This window comes from Epargyreus clarus, unplaced genomic scaffold, assembly GCF_041222505.1.
Source record: "Epargyreus clarus isolate Ecla_fem2 unplaced genomic scaffold, WU_Ecla_fem_2.2 ptg000024l, whole genome shotgun sequence".
Classification (NCBI taxonomy): domain Eukaryota; kingdom Metazoa; phylum Arthropoda; class Insecta; order Lepidoptera; family Hesperiidae; genus Epargyreus; species Epargyreus clarus.
In genome coordinates, this window is record NW_027332231.1 from 13,953,667 (window position 1) to 13,968,312 (window position 14,646).

At 36.4% G+C, this 14,646-nt stretch overlaps 1 protein-coding gene across 9 annotated transcripts in view; it reads right to left on the reverse strand.

Annotated features, from left to right (window-relative positions):
• The window catches only part of esn (espinas), a 400,966-nt gene that overhangs the window by 99,616 nt on the left and 286,704 nt on the right, over positions 1–14,646 (reverse strand). The window lies entirely within an intron of this gene.

The window sequence follows — 14,646 nt, forward strand, 5'->3', positions numbered from 1 at the left end:
TAGCAAGAAAGGTGCTGTAAAATATTTAAAACAAATATAGTTTTTCGTTTAAAAGGTTCTTTTGTCCGTCGACTTCTTTCCTGTGAAGGGCGGCAAATACAACTTCTACCACGGGCGGCACAAACCCATCCTACTGCACTATATATGCCATGAAAGATATTGTAGTGTATCACCTTGTGGGTAGTTTGTCTCGAGCGCATACGACACGGAATGAGAGCGGACTGTGTGGGGGCAGTCATGCTAGACCGTCGGTGAGGACGGGCGTGTTGGTGCGTGAGCGAGCCAAATGGGGTTTAAGTGATACTACTATCCCGACGTTGAGTCGGGAACACTACAGATATCATACAAGCCGCAAATTACATTTCTGTCCGGGGCGGTTAAACATATCATGCCCTATGCGGAAGCCACAAACATCTCAATCATATTCAAACACGATCCGTCAATTATAAGTCAAACAATGCAACAATACTGCAAGAGCGTTTGTCCACCGCCGCCGTCCCCGAACCGACACCGAGAACGAGATGACGGCGCCGAAGTAGCAGTACGTACATTTACTATAGTCGCGTGTCCACCGCATGCCGTCACCCGAGCACCGTCATCCCAGCCTTCCTGATTTCGAGTAGAACGGCGTGACCGCTAGATCGGCACCGAGATTTTGACGGGCCGATGCGCCGGTAATACAAAACACGTTTGAACTTGTCCACACATTGGCGTCACACGCGTGACATCTAGAACAAACTAAACCGACGATATCGGTGGCGGTGGACAAATTATCCCCGTCACGTCATATTAAAATCGGCCCGAAATAATCTCGTTCTCGGTGACGGTGGCGGTGGACAAACGGCTTATCTTGGTCTTACAGTATTGGTTACACTTCCGTTACAATTCATCACTGGCGGTCGCCCACGTTACGATATCTTGTCCTATTATACATTATACTTGTACCTCACGAAACTTTTGTGATAAATGGTTTATGTCATTTGAGTTATAAGAAATTGAGTGTCTTACAATGTCGCAATGACAATATGCTATCGGGGCAAAGTATGTATGTTATTTTTCTATAAAATATTTAAATCGTAAGGTTTTTTAACTTAAATTTTACTGATTCTCATTGCTTTTATACGCTCAAATACGTCGTGCCTTATTGACAATATCTTTTGATACCTACCTGCCCTTAAAATATAAAAAATAGGTAGTTTTAGTTTGATTATCTGTAATACTTTGGTCTGTGTCTCTGATGTGTTCCTTGTTTGTTTTTTTTTTATTTACCATGAATAAATAATTCTATTCTATTCTGTAAGGCCGAATCCCACATGCATTATATTAAAAATAGAATGTGATTGGCGATATAAATTTCAACTCTATCAAACAAATATTTTCTGTGGTATCAAACAGCTGATCGTTACTGGGTGGCCACCGTCGCGCGACAAATTGTAAACGTGACTGTATAATTTGTCGTGGAAACGTTTGGTATCTACTGTGTAGTGGTAAATGCTAGTGTTTGTTTGTGGTTTATCAATTTTTACGCACGGAAAAGAAAATAAAACTTTGTAAGAGACGTAGGTATATTTCTCACGAAGAAGCTTAATATAATGATATCGAAAAATCCGTAATATTTTTTTCTTTCTTCAATTAAATCGAATCGCGAATAGACGGTATGGCTAGCAATAAAATAACTGTTTATAAAATTTTGTATATATGTATATAAACGTTTTATTTATGCGTCAGTGGCTAATGGTATGAACTTTTGCGTCTTAATAATCCCATGTCCTGATATTTCGAAATTAGGAATTATTGAATTCTTCCCTTAAATCCCATGACTGTCTTAAATATTTATCCTTCATTCATTGAAAAGTTCATTATTATCCTTCTTTTGGCTAGCTTGGTAGATTGTGGCCTAATTTTTTTTATTCTAGGAGTTTTTGTAGGAGGTGTGAATGAGGAACTTTTTGCCTACAGAACCTCCTATCTATGTGCCAAGGTACAATGATTAACGCCTGTTATTAATAATTAATCTATCCATTTTACCTAGCAACAATCCAAATTAGACAAAGTGTAGTACGACGAAATTGTCAATTCTCGATCTTTTGTAGGCAAAACGGGAAAGATTGATTATTAATAACGGCCGTAAATGGGTAACATTGCATGGACCGTGTGGAGAAAATTAATTGGATGTTGAGTTTCGCGTAATTTACCACTTATTGATCTTATAAATATTATCCGTACTGACACAAATTGTCCCGTTTGTGATAACATAGTATAAAATCTTATCAATGTCCCTACTGGCCGCGTTTAAAATATCTATTTTACTTTTCACATAAAATATTTCTACAAAGTAGCGCAAAATACATCCAAAGTCGTTTTTGAATAACTTTTGTACTAAATAAAAAAAATTACGTAATAGAAATCTTTACTTGGATTCGTAACTTTTGTTGCTAATTAGAAAAGATGATTCCTGTCAAGTGTCTTCCACCAGCGTTGACACACATTTGCACATTTGTGAATTCTGAAAATTATATTGAAGAAACAATTGTAGCAGCAGTCAGAGAGATTTTGGATTTTTTAATTCATGAGAATTTTACGAATTTTTGACACGAAACCTCATAAAAATTTCACAAAGAATTTGATCACAAAGACTATGTAAAAAAATGCCACAAATTTCGTCATACCTTAGTTAAAAAATGAAGAGAGAATACTTAAATCTCGATTCCTATTTCGCCGACTATATAACCAGAGCCTACACTAAGTAGTGCGTAGAACACTAAATCGTAAAGGAAAGCGGTTAAATAGAGTTTCCGGTAATCTACGTTATAACTTCCACTTGAAGGAAAGTCAGGGTATTCATTAGACTTGGACGAAATATGGAGTGGTTTTCCATTAGGTATGTGCTTGGCTTACGCTAGTCCGGTTTCAGGGGTGCTACTCGACTACTAGTGGCTAGCCAGCTGGTTAATTAATACTAGTTATTCAGTGTAATGACGCTTTCTACATTAGCCTGATTAGGATTTGACACGTGTGGCGGTTACTATACCGGTCTGATACGCAGGTTCCAGGTTCGATCCCGGTCAAGCAGATAATGATGAATTTATATTTCTGTTCTGAGTTTACGTTTTCTCTGTGACCACGATACCCGCGACATAGGTTAACTCTTAGTATGGGGCTATGAGAGTAAGTAGTTATTAATTGTCTGTCATGGACATACATACAAATATATTACAATCCATTAGTCCTACTCACAGACCTGTATTTGTTTTGTATCCGTCCCATTGCTGGGGACAGGTCTTCTTTCAGAGTAAAAGAGGTCATAATCCACAATGCTTACCAAGTGCGGATTGGGAGACTTGACACACCTTTGAGATTTTTTTCTGAACTCACAATAATTTCCATCACCGATAAACAAGTGTTAACTAAATTCTTACACATGTGACGTCAAGTCACTTTCCCTGTCGTCAAAAATTTCAAAATCCGTTCAGTCTTGCAAGCCTAATTAATTTCGTCAAATGATTTGCATGTTTGCATACTTGTCCACCGCATACATCCACATCTCGTTAACAGATACTGTCGAAATGCTTCAAACATTTGTCACCAATCAATCTCATTAAGTCGACAGCCAACATTTCTATAACCGGTCCGGTATCTGACTGAACTAGTAGTGTTTGTACACACTGTAGTGCCAATCCCATTACCTATATACGTATAGTCCGCGTAAAACTGCTAGTCCGCTCTGAATACAGTAATGAATCGCGTTGCCATAGCAAATTGTATGACTACACCTGCTCGCAACAACTTCAGAGCGGACTAGCAGTTTGGCGCGGACTATATTAAGCTAGGCATAGTCAGACAGAGTGGTTCTGTTTTTTTTTAATATAGGAGTAACAGACGAGCATGCATTCACCTGATGGTAAGTGGCCATTTGGACATCTGTAATGAAGCCCAGATAATTAGATACTCCTGAGGTCGGCAACAAATGCCCCGCTACCCCTGAGGACTAAGCTGGAACTTTTCAAACCAAAAAAAATATATATAAGACCAATAATTGGCCAACTATAAGGTTTTTGTTGACATAACTCTAGAGGTATATCCTCAGCAGTATCAGCAGTAAAAGTATTATAGTAAAAGTATTTTAATTACCCAATATACACATGTTTTTAAAACCTATGTTCCACAATAAAGTTATTTGATTTGATTTAAAATCACTTCAGTGAGTGTCTACAGCAGTAACAAGTAATAAATAATCCCACTTATCGTTATTTGCATATTACTAGGACGAGACAATACCGGTACGAGGTCTATATATTAGGATATCTGTATATTGGGAATCGACCCTAATTCGGACCGGTTGGAACTGTGCTATAGGAAGCATTTATGGTTATCGGGTGATAAATAAAGCAACATATTGGATTTATGATCAGATGTCCGCACGTAATGGATGATGGAGAGTGTAGTGGTCGAACGTCAATTAAACAGGCATTCATTTATAATCTAGTGTCTATTATCAACAGGGTGGGTACTCAGTGTCCAGTATAGATAGGTACAGACAGATATCTATTTAGATTTAGAGGTAATCAGTCGATTTTAGTTAAATCAATACATATAAATAAAATTTGAGTGTCTGTTTTTAATATTGAAATAACCGCTTTTTACTACATGCATATGAATATACATACGGTACATACAACAAAATAACATTTAAATTTTTGTCTGTCTGTCTGTCTGTTTGTTTCGGCTAATCTCTGAAATGGCTTGACCGATTTTGACGGGACTTTTATTGGCAGGTAGTCTATATAATAAGGAGTAACTTAGGCTACTTATATTTTATGTTATGTAAATTGTTAGATTTCATTTTAGGGCGGGTGAAACCGTGGGGCACCGCTAGTAATATAAAAATCGTTCCAAGTCAATCAGTTGATGTGTCTTTAAATAGGAGAATTATTTCGTACGCATACAATTAAGATTACGTTTTAGGCAAATGGACGGTATTTCCTTAATTGAGAAACATACGAGCATACAGTGCATTTGATGATAATAAATAGTCACATCTGTCCATCATCATCAACCCATTACTGTCCCACTGCTGGCCACGGGTCTCCTCTCATAATGAGAAGGATTAGGCCTTAGTCCACCGTGCTGGCCAAGTGCATATTGGTAGACTTCACATACATTTGAGAATTTTTTTAATAAATCTCTCAGGTATGTAGGTTTCCTCACGATGTTTGTGAGACACTTTTCCGAGGCGTTCCAGCTTAGTCCTCAGGGGTAGCGGCACATCTGTGGCCGACTTCAGGTAGGAATATCTAATCCTATCTGAGGTTATTTACAGATGTCCACGGGCGGCAATAGCCACTTAACATCAGGTGAACTGCTTGCTCGACTGCTACTCCTATATTATAAAAAAAAGTTAGAGGGTAATATTCTATAAGGGTCATGATAAAATGTTTAATGTTGAACAGTTTAATTCACAAATTTAACGGGTTAAATGCCTTTGCTATTATAAGACATCTTATCATTTACAGAGTGAGTCACCTAGTCCAGCTAGAACTGGGTTAATGGACCTGTTTATTGCAGTATTGACCAGTATATAAGCTAGTGGAAGTACTGTTGATAGATTGAATTTATGACCAAATCTCATGTTATATGATGGATGGCTTTTGTAAAGCCTGATGATGTTACCAATTATATCTATTACATTGTTCAGTTGAATGTAAGTGGTTTATCTTGTATATACAATTCTCGTGTCACAATGTTAGTTACCGTACTCCTCCGAAACAGCTTTACGGATTTTCACCAAATTTTATATGCATATTCAGTAGGCCTGAGAATCGGCTACTATCTATTTTTTATACCCCTAAGTGGTAAGGGTTGTTCACCCTTAACATTTTTTTATTTATATGGCAACACAAGGTTTGTCGGGTGAGCTAGTTTGTAAATAAGGTACATACATTTAATTTTCTTATGTTCAAAGCAGAGGTTTAGCCTGTCAGCTTTATCAATTTCGGTCACAATTTATAGTAAATTTAAAAAAAGGCATATTCTACTATTTACTCGAGTGGCCACACATTACCAACATACAATCATAGAAGTGATTACGTTATTTTTTTTTTTAATATAGGAGTAGCAGACGAGCATGCAGTTCTCCTGATGGTAAGTGGCTACTGCCGCCCATGGACATCTGTATTCAACCCCAGATAGCATAAGATATTCCTACCTGAGGTCAGCCACAGATGCGCCGCTACCCCTGAGGACTAAGCTGGAACGCCTCGGAAAAGTTTGTCTCTCTTACCACACCCTTCAAAACGGAACACGGCAGCGCCTAACACTATTAGGTAGAAATAGGTGTGGCGGTGGTGCCGCTGAAGTCGAACCACAAAGGGTTGTACCACCTTCAAACTTTATATAATATGATAGATTATGATTAAGTTTTCTTAGCAAAAACACCAAAAATCACGAGAAGTGTTTCCTCAAATCCTATATACGAGTATGTTTTATAACAGAGAGTTTGTATCTTGATCAGATGTAATCCCAAACATTTTACGCTTATTAACTGCATCAGTAAGAACACACAAATTAAGCAATGACGCAGCTGCCTCCTCCGATCAGAAGCAGCTCAGCCGACAATATAACTCGGTTTTATCGATTTTCGATCGTTATTTCACGAATCGATTTAGGGCTGGTACGTAGAGCAATCGTTATGTAGAGCTCAATCGTTATGTATCAACGTAGCTCTTAACTGCCGTGTCTATGAGGTTTTTATTATATAGGAGATTTATAATATAGGAGTAGCAGACGAGCATGCAGTACACCTGATGGCAAGTGTAATCAACCCCAGATAGGATCAGTTATTCCAACCTGAGGTTGGCCGCAGACTCAGGACAGCGCAGTATAAGGGTATCACACCCTTCAAAACAGAACAGAGCAGCGATTATTACGCAGAAATAGGTGCGGCGCTGATGCTGCTGGAGTCAGATCACAAAGGGTTCTACCACCTTTTATTGGGGGTTACTTGCTCCAGGAAGGGCTGAATAGGTATCGCATGAGAAGCATCTGGCCAATTATTGTAGTAGGCACAACTTTTCCGTTTTTTTTTAATTAAAAATTTAAGTACTATAAACTTGTACTTATAAACCAGCTTACGATTACCAATTAAGTTATTATTAATAACTTCAGATATAAAATATAATTATCCAATTAGCTATATTTATTTTTCACTTCCGTCCCGAAATACGTCGTTAGTTAGTTTAATAAGAGAGAAAATTTCAAAAATGTCTGTCAGCGGCTTATTATGAGGCGGTCAGTCATGCGGAACAATTTTTTCGAGTAAACGTTCGAAAATTCAAGAATAATTTGTGAAAGTTGTCAAACATTCAAAATTACTCTTCAGAAAAATAACTCTGCTATTCTCAAACCAGTCTATATTTTTTACTGCTACCTAAAGCAAATAAAAATATAATTTATCTAAATTTATATACATAACTTTATCAGGATGACGCAGATATCTCTTGTAAACATATTATAATGAAAAACAAATTCATTCAGTTTTATTTAAAAGCATCATAAAATATGTTTTTGACGTCATTTCACAAGATTTAACTTATATATATCTCATTCTCTGTGTTTTCAGAGCATTATTTGTAAACTTTATGTACAATGTACATATTAGTCGCGATTTTAAATTACATACACACTTCATTCATTTTGAACTTAATATTAGACACACAATAATGTATAAAAATTAATACAAATTGAAGTTATGTCTGGCTGCATACGGAAAAGCGTAACATAAAAAAAGAAAATATAGGGCTAGTCGGTAGCAACCCTAAAAACTGTCGATAATGACTCAAAGGAAACGAAGCAGAAATGCCACCGTGAGATCGGGAGATCACAATCGGTTTCGGTCCGATTCGTGGATGCCTCGGCTTTTTCTAGTGATATCGATCAGCGTAATTATGAGTTATTGTTGTGCGTAACGTGCGTCAAGAGATGGCGCTGTTTTCAATTAAAAGATTAGTGAGGCTTATATTGAGTAATATACACTGTGAATGAAGATTTTTATTATAATAGATTTCTCAGCAGTTAGCAACTATGACGTGACTGATTCATCTTTAGTCTACGATACGTAGTACGGAAATATCAAAATGAACACTTTATTATACATCAATTCACATGTTGCTTACAATTTTGGTATATTTTTATGAAAGTTTCCATTATTACTTAATAGAGATTCGGATGGCATTATTAATAATTCCAGAATTAACGTTTTGTATGCAAAAACTTTTGCGTTAAATATGTAATTATTGTTAGTATTATTAGAACTTGGCGACACCACTAGCATGCGTACATTAACACTTACATTAATCTTTTGTTTTTAAATAACTTTATTACGACAACAACAGTGTACCATCGGTACAATGTAACATATTTAATGAGTACTTATGTAGTAATAGAACAGTTTTACGATACAATTTAACATATCCGTCGCCACGGTCGTTCCCACGTGTTGTTCGCAGGGTCGCGTGTGACGTGCATACAGACATCTGATTTGTATCTACATATATATAGTTGCTACACAGTTAGTTCATATATGGCTAATATTTGAATTTAGAAATTTGGAAATAGGCGGCGATTTTGAAGATTTTTTGCACGGTTCATTTGTATTCTTTTCGTGAACTTGTCTTTGCGTGTAAGTTGAAATTGTGTTGTCATATTACACATGATAGCATAAGATAAAGTACTTAATAATGTGCACCTGTGAAGGTGGTAGAACCTTTTTGTTCGACTCCGGCGGCAACACCGCCACACTTCTGCCTAATAACAGCAGTGTTAAGCGCTGCTGTGTTCCGTTTTGAAGGGTGTGGTAAAGGAGACATACTTTTCCGAGGCGTTCCAGCTTAGTCCTCAGGGGTAGCGGCGCATCTGTGGTCGACCTCAGGTAGTAATATCTAATCTTATCTGGGGTTGATTACAGATGTCCATGGGCGGCAGTAGCCACTTACCATCGGATGGACCGCATGCTCGTCTGCTACTCCTATATTATAAAGAAAACCTCGCTTCAGTAAGGCCTTCAGAGATATTCAGTTCTAGTTGGCAAAGGATAGAAATCCTTAAAACTTGTCGAAATATTTTCCGAACACATATTGTTTGTGTTTGTTTGTTTAAGCTAGAGTTGGCCACAACCTTCTACCTTCCGTCACCAAGTATGGTGGAGGAATTTACCGGTCCAGGCTTTCCCCAGCAGTGGGATATAAAGAAACGCTTATAACTGTTTCATTTTCAGATTTTCTTACTTAAAAATTGGTACAGCTGTTGTTATTTTTATTATTTTAAAATATTAAAATCCGACATTTTAATCTCGTGCTGGACGTCTGTATAGGTATGAATTATGAGATCTTCATTTTAGGTCATAAGATTTTCCAACACTTATAAATTACTTGAGTAATTAAGATTTAAGAGGCTTCAGTTATGTTTCTATAAGAGGCTTTTGCGCTAAACCGTAACGGCTTTTTCTAACAAGCGGCCATTAAAACTTTAAGTTGCATCATTTAAAGAAAACAAAAAATCATCGGAGCATTTTATTCGGAAGGCATTAGATCGTTCTAGTCAATTATAGTTTTGTAGAGTCATTGACTTCCGGTCATCGTTGAGTACTCTTTTGTCTGGCTGCGGATAGATGGCGTTGTACCGACACGGTGTTAATTTTAATTTATAAAGTTGTTATAATTATAAAATTATAAATACTCGTATAATTGCCTGAAATAAATTAATTTATTTATAAAAAGATGATCATGTAAGTCGCCGAATCAAATCATTTTTTTAAATTTAAAATAGGTTATTTACGGAGCACTTTTGAATATCAAATACATACCGAAATGAAATATTTATAGTTTAAAAACTAAAAACCACGCTAAAATCGCACAAGGAAAATCGTTAATATTGATTCTTGGCTCTAATAAATTGTCTCTGAAAGATTCATTATATGAAAAATATTCTTAGTAATAAACTTAATAAGTCACTTTAGGCTTTCGTTAAAATATTAGAAAAACACAAATCTGCAATCGCCCCTTAACAATTCAATTTTACTCAGGGTAGGCCCCGTATCTCTGTGCCCACAAGAGGGCATTGTCGCCCACTTTGAGTTTAATATTGTGCCATAAACTGCTGTAATGTCTGCAATATTTGCAAGTGAAATCCATAAAATTTTACTCAATACCATACCACGATCCTAGTATTTTATTTCTGAGCACAATTACAAAATTCCTATAATTATGAAATAAAATTTATATAGTGCACCCGTTATAAATTGCCGTGTATTGCTGAAGTGAGGTGCCCTAACGAAGCCAATTTACGATGGGCTGACCATAAAAAAAAAACAGATTTAAGAACCTCCGATTGTTATGATTATTTATGTCGAAAAAGTTCAAGTTATAATGGAAATGAGGTTTCCATTATTACTTGGTTGTTTATCTAAAACATTAGTGTATGGAAATTAGGGTCAAGCTTATGTGGTCATGTGGGAGTTTATTTATAGTTAGAGGGCTGTTCATTTTGATGTTGATTCGTATATTGATTTATGTGGACGGTTAACGAGGCTTGAGTGAGATATTTAGGGCATGGATCAACCTGATCTTGCTTTCTGTAATTTATTTGTTAACGATACGCCGGTACGATATAACAATTTTAATACTTCTTTCAAAATCATAAAGATTTTAAGAAAGACTTAAACCAAAACCATGTTTTTTTTATATAAGAGTAGCAGATGAGCATATAGTCCACCTGTAGCTTACTCTACTGCCACCCATGGACATTTGTTAACTCCAGATAAGATTACATATAGATAAAAAGCAGTGATAGCCTAGTGGTTAAGAAACGCGGCCTCTCGATCGAGGGGTCCGAGGTTCAAATCCCAGGCACGCACCTCTGATTTTCAAATTTATGTGCGTATTAGAAATTAATTATGACTTGCTTAAACGGTGAAGGAAAACATCGTGAGGAAACCTGCATACCTGAGAGATTTATATAAAAAAAATAATCTTAAAGGTATGTGAAGTCAATACGCACTTGGCCAGCACGGTGGACTATGGCCTAATCCTTCTCATTCTGAGAGGAGACCCGTGCCCAGTAGTGGGACAGTAAGGGGTTGATGATGATGATAAGATTACATTCCTACTAGAGCAAGATCCCAGGGCCACCAGACGTCACGTATTTTCTGACGAAGGAAATGTGGACGATTGAGTAGTGTTAGTATGTACTAAGAACGCATGCCTACCTGCTAGCTTGCTCAGACGGCCAATTTTCAGGTATCAGGTAATCAAGGTACATAAAAACTTTACTTACCTCACGTAAATTCTCCAAGCTGATTTTTACGTATATTTTAGGCAATATCCTTAAAAATAAGTCGCCAATACTCCCAGACACTTTCCGTCGGCCGTATTGCTTTGCAGACGCTTTAAAGCTCCCAAAATAATTACTTAACTTCACGTAAATTCTGATGCTCCATTTTTATATATGTCTACCAGACAACTATTTTAAAATCTTTTACAAGAAGACAGACCGATCCAAGGGGCCAATCATCCCCTAAGCTCAATTTTAATGTCTCTATGGGTAGGAGCGCGAGGGCATTATCCACGCGCATGAGACTGAGTGAGACATGTATTAGGATATATTGACCTCTCTCTCTCTCTCTCACTCCGTTACAATTTACTCATATAACTTAATTATTAATATTAAAAAAAATCAGCTAAAAAATAAAAAATCAGGTAAACAATTAAAAATTAACTTGTTAAAAAAATGCTCATTTGACTACAATAATTCTAGAATTTTATCCTACAAGCTGTTTTGATAAATTCGAAAAAACTTCAATTTTTTTTTTAAGCAATATCAAATACTCGATAGTGTTAACGAATTCATTGAATAACAGCAATTTTTTTTTAATTATTTATTTATTGGGAATTAATCATAAGTAAAATACAAAGTAGAAAAATATTAATCTCTCAAAATTTCTGAGTAGTGCCTCTAATCTTCATTATCATCGTCATTGAAATTAGACAATTCATCATCCAGCCAATCTTGATATTGAATATCTAAATCGTAGTTCGTAGTAAATATATGTTATTAACTGTTTATTAACAATTATATGGTTTCTGACATTAATGAAGAATTCAATCGGAAAAATTTGAAAAACTTCGATGCTAGCAGCTTACCACCTTGCAAAAGTGAGCTTTGGCAACAGTTCCGACGAGCCAACTATATTGCTAGTCTTTGGAACAATGCAACTAAGATGATAAATATTTTCAAACCCGAAAATAATGGCTGGACATTAAAAGATGGAACATATGATTTTCATTGGTTCGACGGAGATGAATTACCGGGTTTTGTCAGTGAGTCGCTAGAAGAACAATCAGGTAATTTATTTTCGTTTCTCATATTTTTTGTGTCAGTTTAGTTTTTTCAGATCTTCATTGTTTGAATTTTTTTTTTACAGTGGAAGGAAATGAGGACAATGTTGATAGCGACAATGACGATTTAGATATTCAATATCAAGGTTGGCTGGATGATGAATTGTCTAATTTCAATGACGATGATAATGAAGATTAGAGGCACTACTCAGAAATTTTGAGAGATTAATATTTTTCTACTTTGTATTTTACTTATGATTAATTCCCAATAAATAAATAATTAAAAAAAAATTGCTGTTATTCAATGAATTCGTTAACACTATCGAGTATTTGATATTGCTTTAAAAAAAAAATTGAAGTTTTTTCGAATTTATCAAAACAGCTTGTAGGATAAAATTCTAGAATTATTGTAGTCAAATGAGCACTTTTTACAAGTTGATTTTTAATTGTTTACCTGATTTTTTATTTTTAGCTGATTTTTTTAAATATTAATAATTAAGTTATATGAGTAAATTGTAACGGAGTGAGAGAGAGAGAGAGAGAGGTCAATATATCCTAATACATGTCTCACTCAGTCTCATGCGCGTGGATAATGCCCTCGCGCTCCTACCCACAGAGGCATTAAAATTGAGCTTAGGGGATGATTGGCCCCTTGGATCGGTCTGTCTTCTTGTAAAAGATTTTAAAATAGTTGTCTGGTAGACATATATAAAAATGGAGCATCAGAATTTACGTGAAGTTAAGTAATTATTTTGGGAGCTTTAAAGCGTCTGCAAAGCAATACGGCCGACGGAAAGTGTCTGGGAGTATTGGCGACTTATTTTTAAGGATATTGCCTAAAATATACGTAAAAATCAGCTTGGAGAATTTACGTGAGGTAAGTAAAGTTTTTATGTACCTTGATTACCTGATACCTGAAAATTGGCCGTCTGAGCAAGCTAGCAGGTAGGCATGCGTTCTTAGTACATACTAACACTACTCAATCGTCCACATTTCCTTCGTCAGAAAATACGTGACGTCTGGTGGCCCTGGGATCTTGGACTATACCTGAGGTCGGCCACTGAGGCGCCGCTACCTCTGAGGACTAAGCTGGAACGCCTCGGAAAGGTATGTCTCCCTTACACGCTTCAAACCAGAACACAGCAGCGCTTAACAGTGCTATTATTAAGTAGAACTAGGTGAGGCACGAACCACAAAAAGTTCTACACCTGGATACCTTCTACCATCTGTAGGCAGCACTGACTCCGTATCAGATGGAATGCATACGCATTGCGCCTTCATATTATTAAAGTTACTATGCATAAATATGTAATTTACTTTCGTGAAGCCAAGCGAAGTTGAAAGCCTTTTTTATACATTTAAAATTTCCATATAGCGGCCATAAGTTATTTACGGAATATTTACAACCGTGTTTATGGGCAAGCGGGCCACGGCGGCCCGTTAACGTATTCCAACCGTTTTGTCCCAGGCACTTAGCTCTACATAACATATTATGTGGTAGAGTTAGCTACGTCGTACGGGAATTGAATGCAAATTTTTGAGGTCCTTTCTAGTTTTTTATAGATGAAGGTGTTCAGGTATTAAGCTCTAGTGTTATACGTGGTAGAGTTCCTTTATGTTGAATGGGAGGTATATTTTTAAGCATATTTTCTCGATATAAACTACGACTAACTTTATTTTTTTTTAATTTGCCACAAACTAGCTTTTTACATGTGAAAAAGTAGCGAGGTATATCGTGTTAGAGACTATATGTCGCCTGCTTGAATGGTAACTGAAAACATTGTGAGAAAATCTGCATACTTGAGAGATCTTTGTCTTTTTTCAAGTGCAATGAGCTTAACTCATCTCACTGTGAAAGTGGAACCATTCCCAGCAGTGGGATCATAATGAGTTGTCGACGACGACGACTTAACATCTGTAGAGAGCACTCATTTGCTACATCTACTAAATAATTAAAAAACTTTGGTGCATTCTACAAGGACTTGAATTAATATGCAATAAAAAAAGCTTATGCCCCATGCTCCGTGCTCCATGCCACTTCCCGCATAAAACATGCATATTTCTGAGCAATCATGCGTACGCACTAATCAAAAGTAAATTTCTACAACTGTACACAACTTTGTATAAGGGTATCACCTCACGAAAGTCGTTTGGGATTGTGTGGCGACTTTCCGTAATTGGGCGACAGATGGCGACACATGCGACCCACTTTTCTCTACGTCGTACATAAATTAAATACTGGTTAAACTTAGACAAA